The sequence below is a fragment of the Eptesicus fuscus genome, chromosome 9, assembly GCF_027574615.1.
Source record: "Eptesicus fuscus isolate TK198812 chromosome 9, DD_ASM_mEF_20220401, whole genome shotgun sequence".
Classification (NCBI taxonomy): domain Eukaryota; kingdom Metazoa; phylum Chordata; class Mammalia; order Chiroptera; family Vespertilionidae; genus Eptesicus; species Eptesicus fuscus.
This window is the reverse complement of record NC_072481.1, coordinates 28,261,983-28,275,973: the sequence shown is the minus strand read 5'-3', so window position 1 is coordinate 28,275,973 and position 13,991 is coordinate 28,261,983. Positions and strand designations below refer to the sequence as shown.

Sequence of the window (13,991 nt, the reverse complement as noted above, 5' to 3'; positions counted from 1 at the left end):
TGCCTTAGCGCTTGGTAGTGAAGTTGGTTTTCTTTTGCCCTTAAAACTTCATCTTTATATTTTCCTTGGATTTTTCAATGTAATATTATCTTTGTTTTATTTTCCTAAAGAAATTCTGTCTGCTTAGTCTTTGCAGCCTTTGCAGGTCCCGAACTTGTGCTGGCTTTCCAGCCGATAACTCCTAATCTCTTTCTTCCATTTGTACCTCAGGCCTCATGTGTCACCCAGCATGTTCTGTTTACCTGCCTGAACCCTTCGGACTGGGTTCCACTTCACCTAGTGTTGCCTTGTTGTGGTTGTAGGCTTGCAGTTGAAGGCCTGTACTGAGCAACACCAGCTTTGCACATTCTCTTTTCGAACACGAGTAGTTTTCCTTTTGGTTCTTTGGTCTGAAGGCTTGTTGCAGGAAATACCAGGTAGTCTGTTCTGATTCCTAGTGAATGTCTCTTCTCTAAAGTAGTTTTATTTTCCCAATAAAAGTGTAGAATTCACTTGAGAGTAGAGTTGGCCTCTCAATGTGAGGTTAAAATGCTAGAATGAGTTGGAAGAGGCACCTGACAGTTGGCCTCGTGCTGAGACCTTAACATGGGAACTATACCTATGAAGTAGTTCACTTATGTCTGAAGCAGTTGCAAGCCAGTTTTTAAAATACAGTGTTATATCTTCAGTGTGTTATATGGAATGTTTAAGTGCCTCTTAACCGCTTAGCTTATAATTACCAGGAATTACTTTGTGTTTCCGGAGTTTACTTAAATTTGTGTCCCAACTTATTTTTAAAATCAAGGAGACTATCCAAAATAAGGAGTATTTATATCACTTCAGTGCAAAAGTCTGGGGTTAGAGGCATTGTCTGGAGCCATAATGGATAAATTAATCTGTATCCATAAAATAGATGGAAACATGTGCAAGGGATGGGGGTCTCCATTTCCGATAAGAGCTACTGACCTGTAGAAGACATAATCAAGGATTAGATAATATTTTACTAGAGAAGTTAAGAAAGATACTAACTTTATGGAAGACCTATTGTTTGTCAGGTCTCATACATTTAATTTTATTTAATTTACTTCTTACTATAACCATATGAATATGCTGTCATTATCTCTATTTTCCAGTTGAGCAACTGAAGTATTTAGTTTCATTAGTTTATTTAAGTTACACAGTTAATAGCTGTTGGAATTTGTCAAATGCTTTTTCTGCATCTATTGTTATGATTATATGTTTTCATCCTTTAATTTGTTTATGTGGTGTATCACATTAATTGATTTGTGGATATTGAACCAATCTTGCATCCCAGGAATAAATTCCACTTGATTGTGGTATATGATCTTTTTAATGTATTGCTGAATTAAGTTTGCTGATATTTTGTTGAGGAGTTTTGATCTATGTTCATCAGGGATATTGGCCTATAATTTTCTTTTTTTGTAGTGTCTTTGTCTTTGTTATCAGGGTAATGCTGGCCTCATAAAATGATTTTGGTAGCCTTTTCTCTTCTTTAATATTTTGGAATAGTTTGAGGAAAGGTTTTTTTGTGTGTGTGTGTTTGTTTTTTTTTAGAGACAGTAGGAGGGAGGAAGGAAAGGGTGGGGGGGAGGGGGAGAGAGAGAGAGAGAGAGATTGGTTGCTTCCCACACATGCCCCAACTCAGGGGCAGGGATGAGCCTGCAACAAAGGTATGTTCCCTTGACCAGGAAATGAACCCAGGACCCTTCAGTCCATGGGCCAATGCTCTAACCACGTGAGAAGGATAGGTATTAATTTTTCATTGAACGCTTGGTAAAATTGACTTGTGAAGCCATCTAGTCCAGGACCCTTATTTGTTGGGAGTTTTGATTACTGATTTGATTTTTTAATAATTATTCATCTGTTCAGATATTCTGTTTCTTTCTCATTCAGTCTTGGAAAATTGTACAGTCCTAGAAACTTACCCATTTCTTCCACATTGTCCGATGTGTTGTCATATAATTGTTCGTAGTATTTTTTTTATAATGCTTTGTTTTCTGTGGTGTTGATTGTCATTTCTCTTTCATTTCTGATTTTACATATTTGGGCTCTTTTTTTTCTTGATGAGTCTAATTAAAGGTTTATCAATCTTGTTTATCTTTTCAAAGAACCTGTTCTTTGTTTCATTGATCTTTCCTATTGTTTTTAAGTCTCTCTCTTGTTTTTGCCCCACTATGATTTTTATTATTACTTTCCACTTACTTTGGGTTTTGTTTGTTCTTCTTTTTACTATAGTTCCTTTATATGGAAGGTGAGATTTTTATTTTTAGATTTTTCTTGTTTCTCAAGGTGGTAGGTCTGTATTGCTATGAATTTCTCTCTTACAGCTGCTTTGGTTGTGTCCTATAGATTTTTGAGATCGTGTTTTCAGTTTCGTTTGTCTCAAGGTATGTTTATTTTCCTCTTTGATCTCATTTTTAATCTATTCATTGTTTAGTAGCTTGTTATTTAGCCTCTATGTGTTTTTGTGTTTTTCTATTTTCTTCTTATGGTTGATTTCTAGTATCATCATTGTGATCAAAGAAGATACTTGATAGATTTTAGTCTTTTTAAATTTATTGAGACTTGTTTTGCAGCCTAACATGTGGTCTGTCCTGGAAAATGTTTCTGTGCACTTGAAAAGAAGGTATACTAGTATTCTGTTGCTTTTGGGTGAAATGCTCTAAAAGTATCTATTAAGTCCATTTGATCTAATGTGTCATTTAAGACTGCTCTTTCCTTAATTTTCTCCTGGATGATCTATCCATTGATGTCAGTGGGGTGTTACTGTCAATCTCTTCCTTTGTTTGTCAGTGTTTACTTTATATATTTAACTGTTCCTACATTGAGTGCATAGTCAAAACAAATGTTTTACAACAGATTGAATTAGAAACTGGTGAAAATCCAGATTTCTTTTATTAACTTGTAAATTAAAGAGATTTGCAGAAATGTAAAACTACACTTTTCCTACTTTTTCTGTTTTAGAAAAGTTATTTTTTCTATTGTTAATTTTAAATGAATTCATACTTTTAAAATATTTTAATATTATAAATAATAATATAATCATTCATCCACATACACAAACACTCTTTGGAGTCCTTAGTAAGTTTTAAGAGTGTGAAAGGGTCTGATATAAAAAATTTAAAACCACTGTATTCTTGAGTCTTCAAAAAAGTGGAGTTCAGGGATTGGGGGACTTACAGAAGTGAGAGTGTTTAGGGATTGGTTGACCTTTAGCTGTGGATTCCCAATTACATGAATAAGGCTGCTGTTGAGTAGGATGACTTTCAGAACCGCAGTCATTGAAGTGAAGCTGTTGCTGATTGTCTGGTGTTCAGAAGCATGTATAATGGTATGAAGCTGTTGTTGATTGATTTGGTTGGGTTTTAAGTAGTTCTGGTGGTTACTTTTTGCTATAGGAAAAAAACAATCAATACTCTTTTTTTATGGTTAGCAACCTTTTATTCTCAATGGAAAAGATGGGAAAGAATAGAAGGCATAACCCTTATAATTCAACAATAAAAAGACAATCCAATTTTTAAAGTGGGCAAAGGACCTGGATAGCCATTTCTCCAACAAAAATGTACAAATGGTCAATAAGCACATGAAAAGATGTCCAACATCATTAGTCACTAGGGAAATGCAAATTTGCAATGAGATACCACTTAACACCCACTAGAATGGTTATAATAAAAATGACAGATAATAACAAGTGTTGGCGAGGATGTAGAGAAATTGGAGCCCTTATACCCTGATCGTGGGAATGTAAAATGGCGTAGCCATTTTATTTTTTATTTTTAACTATATTATATTGATTTTTTTGGTCAGATTGGCAAGAAGTGTATTTTTTGGTGTGCTGCAGAATTTTAGTAGTTTATGTGTACTGTGAGATGAAAAAGGTTGAAGATCGCTGGTCTATACAATGGGATGTTATTCACCAATAAAAATGAATGAGATACTGATGTCCTACAATATGAATGAAGCTTGAAAACATTATGCTAAGTGAAAGAAGCTAGTCACAAAGGACCATATATTGTATGAAATGTTCAAAATAGGCAAATCTGTAGAGACAGTAGATTCCTGGTCATTTAGGACTGGTGGGCTAGAAGGGAGAAATTAAAGGGTATAGGATGGTTCTTTAAAAAAAAAAAAATTATTGATTTTTTTTACAGAGAGGAAGGGAAAGGGATAGAGAGTTAGAAACATCCATGAGAGAGAAACATCGATCAGCTGCCTCCTGCACACCCCCTAATGGGATGTGCCCACAACCAAGGGTACATGCCCTTGACCGGAATTGAACTTGGGACCCTTCAGTCCGTAGGCCGGCGCTCTGTCCACTGAGCCAAACCGGTCAGGGCGGTTCTTCTTTAACTATTATTTGCCAAGGCCACGTCAGGGTGTGCCATCAGGCAGGCCGTGGGAGGAGTGCCTCTTCTGGAAGTATACAACTTGAGCAGTTCATTTCCTGTTGGTGGGGGTTTGAGACTGGGAATTCTGTTAAGATTTAATAGTCACAGGCTATTGCTGGCTGGGTATGAAATTTCTTTGGCTCTATAGTTTTATTAAAACCTAAGAGGCTCACTGTAAAAAGATTTTTTTTTTAGATAATTGTGAAATATGAATGTGGACTGAGCTAAGAAGTTACTAACTTCGTTAGATAAGATAACGCTATTGGGATCATGGAAGGAAATGTATTTTATAATTATGACCGGAGGAACTATTTAGGGATTGAACAGCATGATGTCAGGGACTTGTTAAAACTATGTAGCCGCCCTACCCGGTTTGGCTCGGTGGATAGAGCATCGGCCTGCAGACTGAAGGGTCCCAGGTTCGATTCCAGTCAAGGGCACATGCCTGGGTTGCGGGCTCGATCCCCAGTGGGGGTCGTGCAGGAGGCAGCCAATCAATGATTCTCTCTCGTCATTGATGTTTCTATCTCTCTCTCCCTCTTCTTTCCTCTCTGAAATCAATAAAAATATATTAAAAAAACAAAACAAAACAAAACAAAACACTATGTAGCCAAAAAACAGAGAAGGAGAAAGAAAGAGGGGCCAGGGAATGCAGGAATAAAATCAGGAAGCCAGTAGCAAAATGTTTTGCATAATTGTTTAATCTGTAGGACAGGGTTCATTACACTCTTCTCTTTACTTTTGTATAGTTAGAAAACTTTCATTAAAAAAAAGTAAAATCAAACAAAAATTTTTCCTACATGACTAACCACAGCTGCTAAAGATCATATTTAGACTCTGATCTTTTACTTATTCACCTCTGCTCCATACTTCCCTCTAGCTCTTGAATTAATTTGTGGCTACTTTCCAAAACCTTTTGAAATAGTAGGCCAGGGTGGGAGACAGTACTTTTTTATTTTTCATTTATTGACTTTTGAGAGAGAGAGAGGAACATCTGTTTGTTGTTTCACTTATTTGTGCATTCATTGGTTGATTCTTGTATGTGCCTTGAGCAGGGATTGAACCCACAACCTTGGTGTTCGGGACGACGCTTTAACCAACCTGAGCTATCTAGCCAGGGCGAGACAATACTTTCTTCTTTAAAAAAAAAAAAAAATTTTTTTTTAAATTGATTTTAGGGAGAGCAAGGGAGAGAGAGAGAAACATCGATGTGAGGGAGAAACATCAAGCGGTTGCCTCCTGCATGCGACCTGACTAGGGTTTGAACCTGCAGCCTGAGTATGTGCCCTGACTTTTTGGTGTACAGGATGATATCCAACCAACTGAGCCACACTGGCCAGGGCAGATAGTACTTTTAATCTGATCTCCTCCTTTGGGTTCACTCCAATTGTCAGCAAATAACTATTGGTGGAAAATGTTTTGGCCACAATTTTATCTCCTGTGATGGTTGCTGCTTGGAGGTACCCCCTTAAAACTTCTTCAATTTGGGGTGGAAATGCTATCCTATATAATAAAAGCCTAATATGCAAATCAACCAAATGGAGGAATGACCGGTCACTAAGAGGCGCACTGACCACCAGGGGGCAGAAGCTCCATGCAGGAGCTGCCCCCAGCCCACAGGCCCCAGGTCAGCCAAGGCAGGTGCCAGAGGGGGCCCCCCCAATTGCCCTGCCGGTCATCCCACAGATGGGCCCTGATTGCTGGCCAGGCCTAGGGACCCTACCTGTGCATGAATTTTGTGCACCGGGCCTCTAGTCATATAAAAAGGCGGGAAGTCTTGTATATGTGTGTTCATATTTGTACATACACAGGCATATGTATTGTATATGTATTTGCACACATGTATATAACATAACTCTGGAAGCATAATACCCAGAAATAATAACTTTGGTTGTCTTCAAGGAAAAAAACTGATAGCTTGGAGAGAACATACAGGATTAAAGAGGACAAGGACCAAATCTTTGGGAGCTACCATCTAAGGGGTGAGCAGCAGCCGAAATCGGTTTGGCTCCGTGGATAGAGCATCGGTCTGTGGACTGAAAGGTCCCAGGTTCGATTCCGGTCAAGGGCATGTACATTGGTTGCGGGCACATCCCCGGTAGGGGGTGTGTAGGAGGCAGCTGGTTGATGTTTCTCATCGATGTTTCTAGCTCTCTATCCCTCTCCCTTCCTCTCTGTAAAAAATCAATAAAATATATTAAAAAAAAAAAAGGGGTGAGCAGCATGTGGTCACTCCTTCGAAGTCACCCTGAATAAACAGTGGTTCTTAAACTTTAAAAAAATATATTTTTATTAATTTCAGAAAGGAAGAGAGAAATGAAAACATCAATGGTAAGAGAGAATCATTGATTGGCTGCCTCCTGCATGTCCCACACTGGGGATCGAACCTGCAACCCAAGCATGTGCCCTTGACCGGAATCAAACCCAGGACCCTTCAGTCCGCAGACCGATGCTCTATCCACTGAGCCAAACTGGCTAGGGCTGGTTATTATTCTTTTTTTTTTTTAATATTTTTATTGAGGTATTATATGTGTACATATCTTACTATTACCCCCCCACCCCACACCCACACATGCCCTCCCCCCCAGAGTTTTGCGTCCATTGTTTATGCTTATATGCATGCATACAAGTCCTTCGTTTGATTTCATGGTTATTATTCTTTATTATCATTGCAGAATACTGACTTTTTTCTCTGAGCTCCAGTATTCTTATTCTTATTATGAGCTTTCTTATTATCAGCAATAGTTGGCACAGAAAAGTGGAAAAATCAGATTTTTAAAAAATATATATTTTATTGATTTTTTTTACGGAGAGGAAGAGAGAGGGATAGAGAGTTAGATACATCTATGAGAGAGAAACATCATTAGCTGCCTCTTGCACACCCCCTACTGGGGATGTGCCAGCAACCAAGGTACATGCCCTTGACCGGAATCGAACCCGGGACCCTTGAGTCCGCAGGCCGATGCTCTATCCACTGAGCCAAACCGGTTTCGGCGAAAAATCAGATTTTTACGTTATTAAATTTACTCCATTTTGAGCCAATCACAGTTGCCTCCTGCTGTTTTGGTGTGACTGCCAAGTGCCTTTATATGGTATTTTAGCTTTTTAATGGAGCTTTGCTATGTAGCAGTCTCATGGAGCCACAAGAGGGCAGAAGAACCTTTGGATTGCCACAGGACAGGCTGTGCTGCGTTTCTTCCTTCTGGCAAAGTCGTGTATGGGATTGTTCTTTAACTCATTCATTAAACCATGTGCACCTATATCTGTCATCAGTGGAAGCAATAGAGAGGTGAAGGAGAGAATACAGATTTTGGAATTACATACAGGGCGTCCCAAAAAATGAATACACACTTTAACAGCTGACAGCTCAATTTCGAAAATGAAATGTATTTTAATGAACATTGCCTTTATAATTATTCAAAGTGTTTGTACACTTTTTGGGGGGACACCCTAATACTGCCTCTTGCTCTCTCTCCACTATTGTAAATTATTTAGTGAACTAGTTATAGTACTTGAACTCTCTCAGAGCTTAAATATGCAAGACATAATGCAATATGCAAAACATACCAGAGAGTTGCTTTTGGAGTAAACTTGTTCTGACTTTGAGTCCTAGTCTGTGACTTGGTAATTTATTTATTCTTTGAATCTGAGTTTTATCACCTGCAGAACGAGTTAAAGATTTAATGAGTGAATGCATGTAAAGCTTTTAGCACTGTGTTGTGGTGAGCACTCAAGAAGTAACTGCCCTAATTATAATACCAGGTACCAGCACAGATAAATAATAGATCCTCAGTAATTTTTGTTACCTGGCTCTTTGTTATATACTTAACTAGAGGCCCAGTGCACGAAATTTATGCAGGGGTGGGGCGTCCCTCAGCCCGACCTGCACCCTTTCCAAGCCAGGAGCCCTTGGGGGATGTCCGACTGCCTCTCACAACCTGGGACTGCTGGCTCCTAAATGCTCACCTGCATTGCTCCTAACCACTTCTGCCTGCCTGCCTGATCGCCCCTAACCACTTCTGCCTGCCGGCCTGATCGCCCCTAACTGCTCCCCTGCTGGCCTGATTGCCCCTAACTGCCTCTGCCTTGCCCCGCACCCAGGACCCAGGATTCCCTCCTCCGGCCGGTCGCAGGCACCTGGGACCCGGGCTTCCCTCCCTCTGGCCGGCCGCAGGCACCCAGGATCCGGGCCAGCCGCAGCTTCAGGGGACCGGGACTGCAGTGCAGGTGGCTTGTCCCTCTCCTGAGCCGCAGGTGCTGGCACCCAGGACCGCAGGGAGGGCAGTTTGTCCCTCTCCTGGGCCACAGCCCCAGCCACTGGTGTCCGGGACCGTGTGGCGGGCGGCTTGTTCCTCTCCCGGGCCACAGGCACAGGTGCAGCCGCTGGTGCCCGGGACCGCGGGGCGTGCAGCTTGTCCCTCTCCTGGGCCACAGCGTGGCTGGTCCCCATTCCTCTCTTGCGAGCTCATTTGTGCCTGGCTGGTCCCCATTTCTCTCTCTCGGGAGCTCATTTGTGCCTGGCTGGCCCCCATTCCTCTCTCCCCAGTGTTAAGTGTCTGAGCCATTATGGTGTGACAGCATGAGGGCGTGACGACCATTTGCATATTAGCTCTTGATAATATAGGATAATTTCTTTATTTGATTACAAGCAAGGTGGTAATATTATCTTTGGGATCATCTCAAAGCTCCTTTTCTCAGAGGGGTTCTCAAAATGTGGTCTCATTTATTTTCTTGCAAAGCATTAGTCTTTTAATAATATAATATGTTCTGAATTTCTCTGAAGAGTCTCAGTTTTAAAGCTTCCATCCCATTGTGATTTTGTGTATGTTCATTTTTGATTGGAAAAGATGGGATTTGTGCCATATACTGAGGCAGAGTTGGGTAACATGATACTGCATCACGGATACAGTGCCTGTCTCAGGTTGGATCATAGGGAAGTGATTCTGAGATAAAGATTAGACTGTGGAAAGCTTATTAAGGAGTGGTTTTGGGGCCAATGATCCTGGAAGGAAACGGATGGAAAGGGAGGAGAAGGAAGCATGATTGTACAGAGGACAAGTTGGACTGGGATTCAGCCCCAAGAAAGGTCTCAGCCAACCCTGTAGGGAAGTGAAGCTGGGATAGTCCTCCTGAGTTAGGGGTAGGGGGCCGTGCCTTTATAGTTTCTCCTTGACCTGGTCATTGGATACCACTAGTCAGTAGAGGAGGCTACCCTGGAAAGTCATGACTCTGGGCAAGACAGCTGTCTCAGCCAAGGCATTTCCTGAAAAGGGCTGACACTGATCCCAGCAGCAGACCGGTCCTTCTAATCTGAGGGGCACACTATGGCTTCCATTGTGCCCACGTCACCTGAAAGGGAAAACAGTAATATGGCTAGTATGCCGTAACAAAAGAGCGCTGTAGACAGAGTTGCTTATAAGTAAAACATAGGAATAATTGTTATTTTTAATTTTAAGAATTCATGATAATGTCATTTCAGTCAGGGTGACTCCCTACTGCTTCAGACTACCCCAAAATGCCAATGGCTTAACAGTGAAGGTTTCTTTCTTTCCTGTCACAATCTAGTGCAGATGTGTGGGGGTTGGGGAAGGAGTTCTGTTCCACCTCATACATTCAGGGACACAGATTCCTTCTATCTGGTAACCCCGCCAACTCCTAAGGCTTTGAATCCTCCACTGGGTCCTCTGATCTAGCACACAGAGGAGAAATGGGCGAGAACTTGGAGAATATGCAGAGGTCTCTCTGGGCCGGGCCTGCAGGTGATGTCTTGCAAACCACGGTTCATTGACCAGACCCCAGTCACGGGATCTTCCTGTCTCCTGGGGATCGACTAGAGCACTAGTGTGGTCAGGAGGAGAATATGACCCTCATTGCTACAGTATTATATTGCTCATACCCTTGTGGTGGCCACATTTCATCATTATTGGTGAATTAAAGACACTTCAAAACTATATGTTTTTTAATTTCCCAGAGTTACATATTTAAATTGCTACCATCATAATATTACGGTTTTCTTTACCTGGGGGTATTTTAACAGACTGGGGAAAGCAAAATTTTACTAGAGAGAAGGGATGGAACAGAGTATTAAAGAACTGAAAACTTAAGGATTCTTAGCCCAGGAAAGGCAAAAAGAGGCAAAATAACTTAAGGTGTGTGTGTGGGGGGGCGGGGGCGGGGGCTATGTTCCTTTTCAGTGGTACAGAAGAAAATTGCAAAGCCTCTGATCCCGTCATGTAGCTATGAAAACAAGTTCTTCTCTCCTCCTTAGCTATAGCAGGAATGTCTTCCTCATGGTGACATGGAGGTAGTCGTGAGATGTGGGATTACAAAGAAATAGCACTGAAAGCTGCTCGCGGGGATTCATGGAAATACCACCCAGGCAGCGCTGAGTTGGTGGGAGGGAAGTCAAGGTAGAGATATCAGTGACATTCTGTCACTCAACAGTACTACTGCTGAGTGACAGCTGGTTACGTCTTCAGCTTTGGTCCAGGCAGTGTGGGGCGTGTAGGAGGAAGGGATGGGGCCTGAGAAGTTTGCACACTGAACGCTGAGGCTCACAGGAAGGAGCCAAGGATGAGACAGGGCCAGATGAAGTGTGTCAGAGATCACAAGGAAGAAGTGAAATCCAGAGAGCCTTTGAGGAAGAGAGGTTCTGAAGCAGGGACCCTGGCAGGTGGGGTGTGGCATTTGGGCACCTGGGGAAGGTACTCCAAAGAAGTAGAACATTGGCAGTATTTCTGAAGCAAGTATGATTGCTGAGAGTGACTTGTGAAGAACGATGTGGGTGAGGGGTAGTGAGACAGAAGATGGGAGAGGCAGGGCGGAGGCAAGTATCGAGGGCTTCACTGTCAGGTATGCAGGTTCATATTTGATGCAGCAGGGCCATTAAAGGTCCTTCCACTTAATAGAGATGCCTGGTGGAAATTCTGGACTTCTGTGTGGAGGAGAATGAACAGAACACAGAAGTTTCTTCTGGAATTTCTATTTGAGTACCTAGGATTTAAAATTGTTATTATTTCCTCAGCGAAGTTATTTCACTGCCACATAATTATACTTACTAAGATAGTAACTGTACTAGTCTCTAAAGATCAAAATTAAATAAGCCTCAGTCCCTACTTTTGAGGAAATTATAACCTGATCTGTTTAAAAAGAAGTGCTCCAGGTGTTACATATGCTAAGACAGAGGGATGTAGAGCTATGCGGACAATGCTCACTAACCTTCTAAAAAGCCCGCACTCTCCTGTGAAAACACTGAAATCTTACAGTCTTCCTTAATATTGAAAAATAAAGTAAATACCATAATTAAAAATTAATGAAGGGGATTGTGGGGCATGTAGGAAGGGAAGAACAGTGTACTGTTATACAAGGAGTGGGTCATTTGATCTTGAAGTGCAATGTTAGGGGATGGGTGTAGGAAAGGCTTCATGGAGGAAGAGACTCTCAAGCCTGGACTTGAAATATGAATGAATAAGGTGAGAAGTGCATTTTAGGCTGAGAGAATCCCCTGAGTAAAGGTGTAGGGACCTGGAAAAGGGCCAGGAGACAGTCTTATATGTAATTCTGAGTTTGGACTTTGTGCCAGAGGAAAGCTGCTGGTGAAAGCATGTTGAGCAGGAAACGAATGTGGTCAGATTTGCATTTTAGGAAGATAACTGGCAGCAGAGTGGAGTATAGATGAGACAGAAATGTGGGCGGTAGGGATACTAACTGCCCCAGTACTTCCCCAACTGGGGAAATTCAGGGATGGAGAGAATGCCTGGAGAGGCTGCTCGGTGAAGGGGATATATGAGCTGAGTAGAGAAGCAGGAGAACACACTTACTTATCCTAATAAAAGAGTAATATGCAAATTAACCATCACTCTGCCACACCCACCAGCCAATCAGGAGCGAGTATGCAAATTAATCCAGCCAAGATGGCTGCGGCCATGGAGCGAGCAGGAGGCTTGGATTTCCCTGGCAATGGAGGAAGCCAAGCTCTCCGCACACCCTGACAGACCCAGACCTCCACTCAAGGCTACAAAGTTTCAATTATAGAAGATAAATAAATCCCAACAAAAATGGTAGCAGTCACGGAGCTGGATAGAGCCGGAGGCTTGAGTTGCCCCTGGCGACGGAGGAAGCCAAGTTTCTGCAGCCCTGGCCTGCCTTGGCCTCTGCTTAAGGCTACAAAATTTCAATTATAGAAGATAAATAAACCCCAGATACCAGGGCCTCCGCTTGGGTTGCTGGGGGGGCGTGGCCGGCCTGCAAACCAACACAGGCCCCTTGCCCAGGCCGCCCCACGCCCCAAGGGAACCCCCATCCTGATCCGGGACACCCTTCAGGGCAAACCAGCTGGCCCCCACCCGTGCACCAGTCCTCTATCCTACCTAATAAAAGAGTAATATGCGAATTGACCATCATTCCAACACACAAGATGGCTGCCCCCATGTGGACACAAGATGGCCAGCAGGGGAGGGCAGTTGGGAGGGACCAGGCTTGCAAGGGAGGGCAGTTAAGGGTGACCAGGCCGGCAGAGGAGGGAAGTTGGGGGCGACTGGGCCTGTAGGGAAGGGCAGTTGGGGGGGACCCAGCCCTGCAGGGGAGAGCAGTTGTGGGGGGACCAGGCCTGCAGGGGAGGGCAGTTAGGGTGACCAGGCCTGCAGGGGAGGGCAGTTAGGGGCAAACAGGCTGGCAGGGGAGCAGTTAGGCATCAATCAGGCTGGCAGGGGAGTGGTTAGAGGGTGATCAGGCTGGCAGGCAGAAGCGGTTAGGGGCAATCAGGAAGGCAGGCATCCTGAGCAATTGGGAGCCAGCAGTCCTGGATTGTGAGAGGGATGTCCGACTGCCCGTTTAGGCCCGATCCTACTGGGATTGGGCCTAAACGGGCAGTCGGACATCCCTCGAGGGGTCCCAGATTGGAGAGGTGCAGGCTGGACTGAGGGACACATAACTCCATGCATGAATTTCGTGAACCGGGCTTCTAGTCCTATATAATAAAAGGCTAATATGCAAATCTACCGAACGGCAGAATGACCAGTCGCTGTGACACACACTGACCACCAGAGGGCAGATGCTCAACACAGGAGCTGCCCCCTGAGTGGTCAGTGCACTCCCACATGAGGAGCACTGCTCAGCCAAAAGCTGGGCTCACGGCTGGTGAGTGCAGCGGCAGTGGCGGGAGCCTCTCCCGCCTCCGCAGCAGCACTAAGGACCCCTTAGGGGATGTCTGACTGCCCCCGAGGGGTCCCAGACTGTGAGAGGGTGCAGGCTGGGCTGTGGGACCCCCCCTCCAGTGCACAAATAAATGTCTTTCACTGGGCCTCTAGTATATACATAAAAATTGGAAATATATTTTACATCCAAAATGAGTGCTTAAATATATCTGCAATAAATAGATTGGCTTAGAACACATAAATTAGGGGCATTTCTGGCAAAGGGAAGATGATAGGCAAAGGCACAAAGTGTGAAAGAGCATGGCATATTTGGAAAACTATGGAAAGTCTAGCATGGCTGGCATGGGAGGTATAAAAGGACTAGACAGTTACTGGAGAAAAAGAAACTATCTTGGAAGTGAGAATAGGAATGAAAGTTACTTGAGAAGTTACTGACTGACTGTTAATA

The 13,991-nt window shown here is 43.1% G+C and overlaps 1 protein-coding gene across 2 annotated transcripts in view; it reads left to right on the top strand.

Annotated features, from left to right (window-relative positions):
- ST3GAL3 (ST3 beta-galactoside alpha-2,3-sialyltransferase 3) overlaps positions 1-13,991 on the top strand; it is a 162,274-nt gene that overhangs the window by 20,163 nt on the left and 128,120 nt on the right. The gene's annotated exons all lie outside the window — the stretch shown is intronic.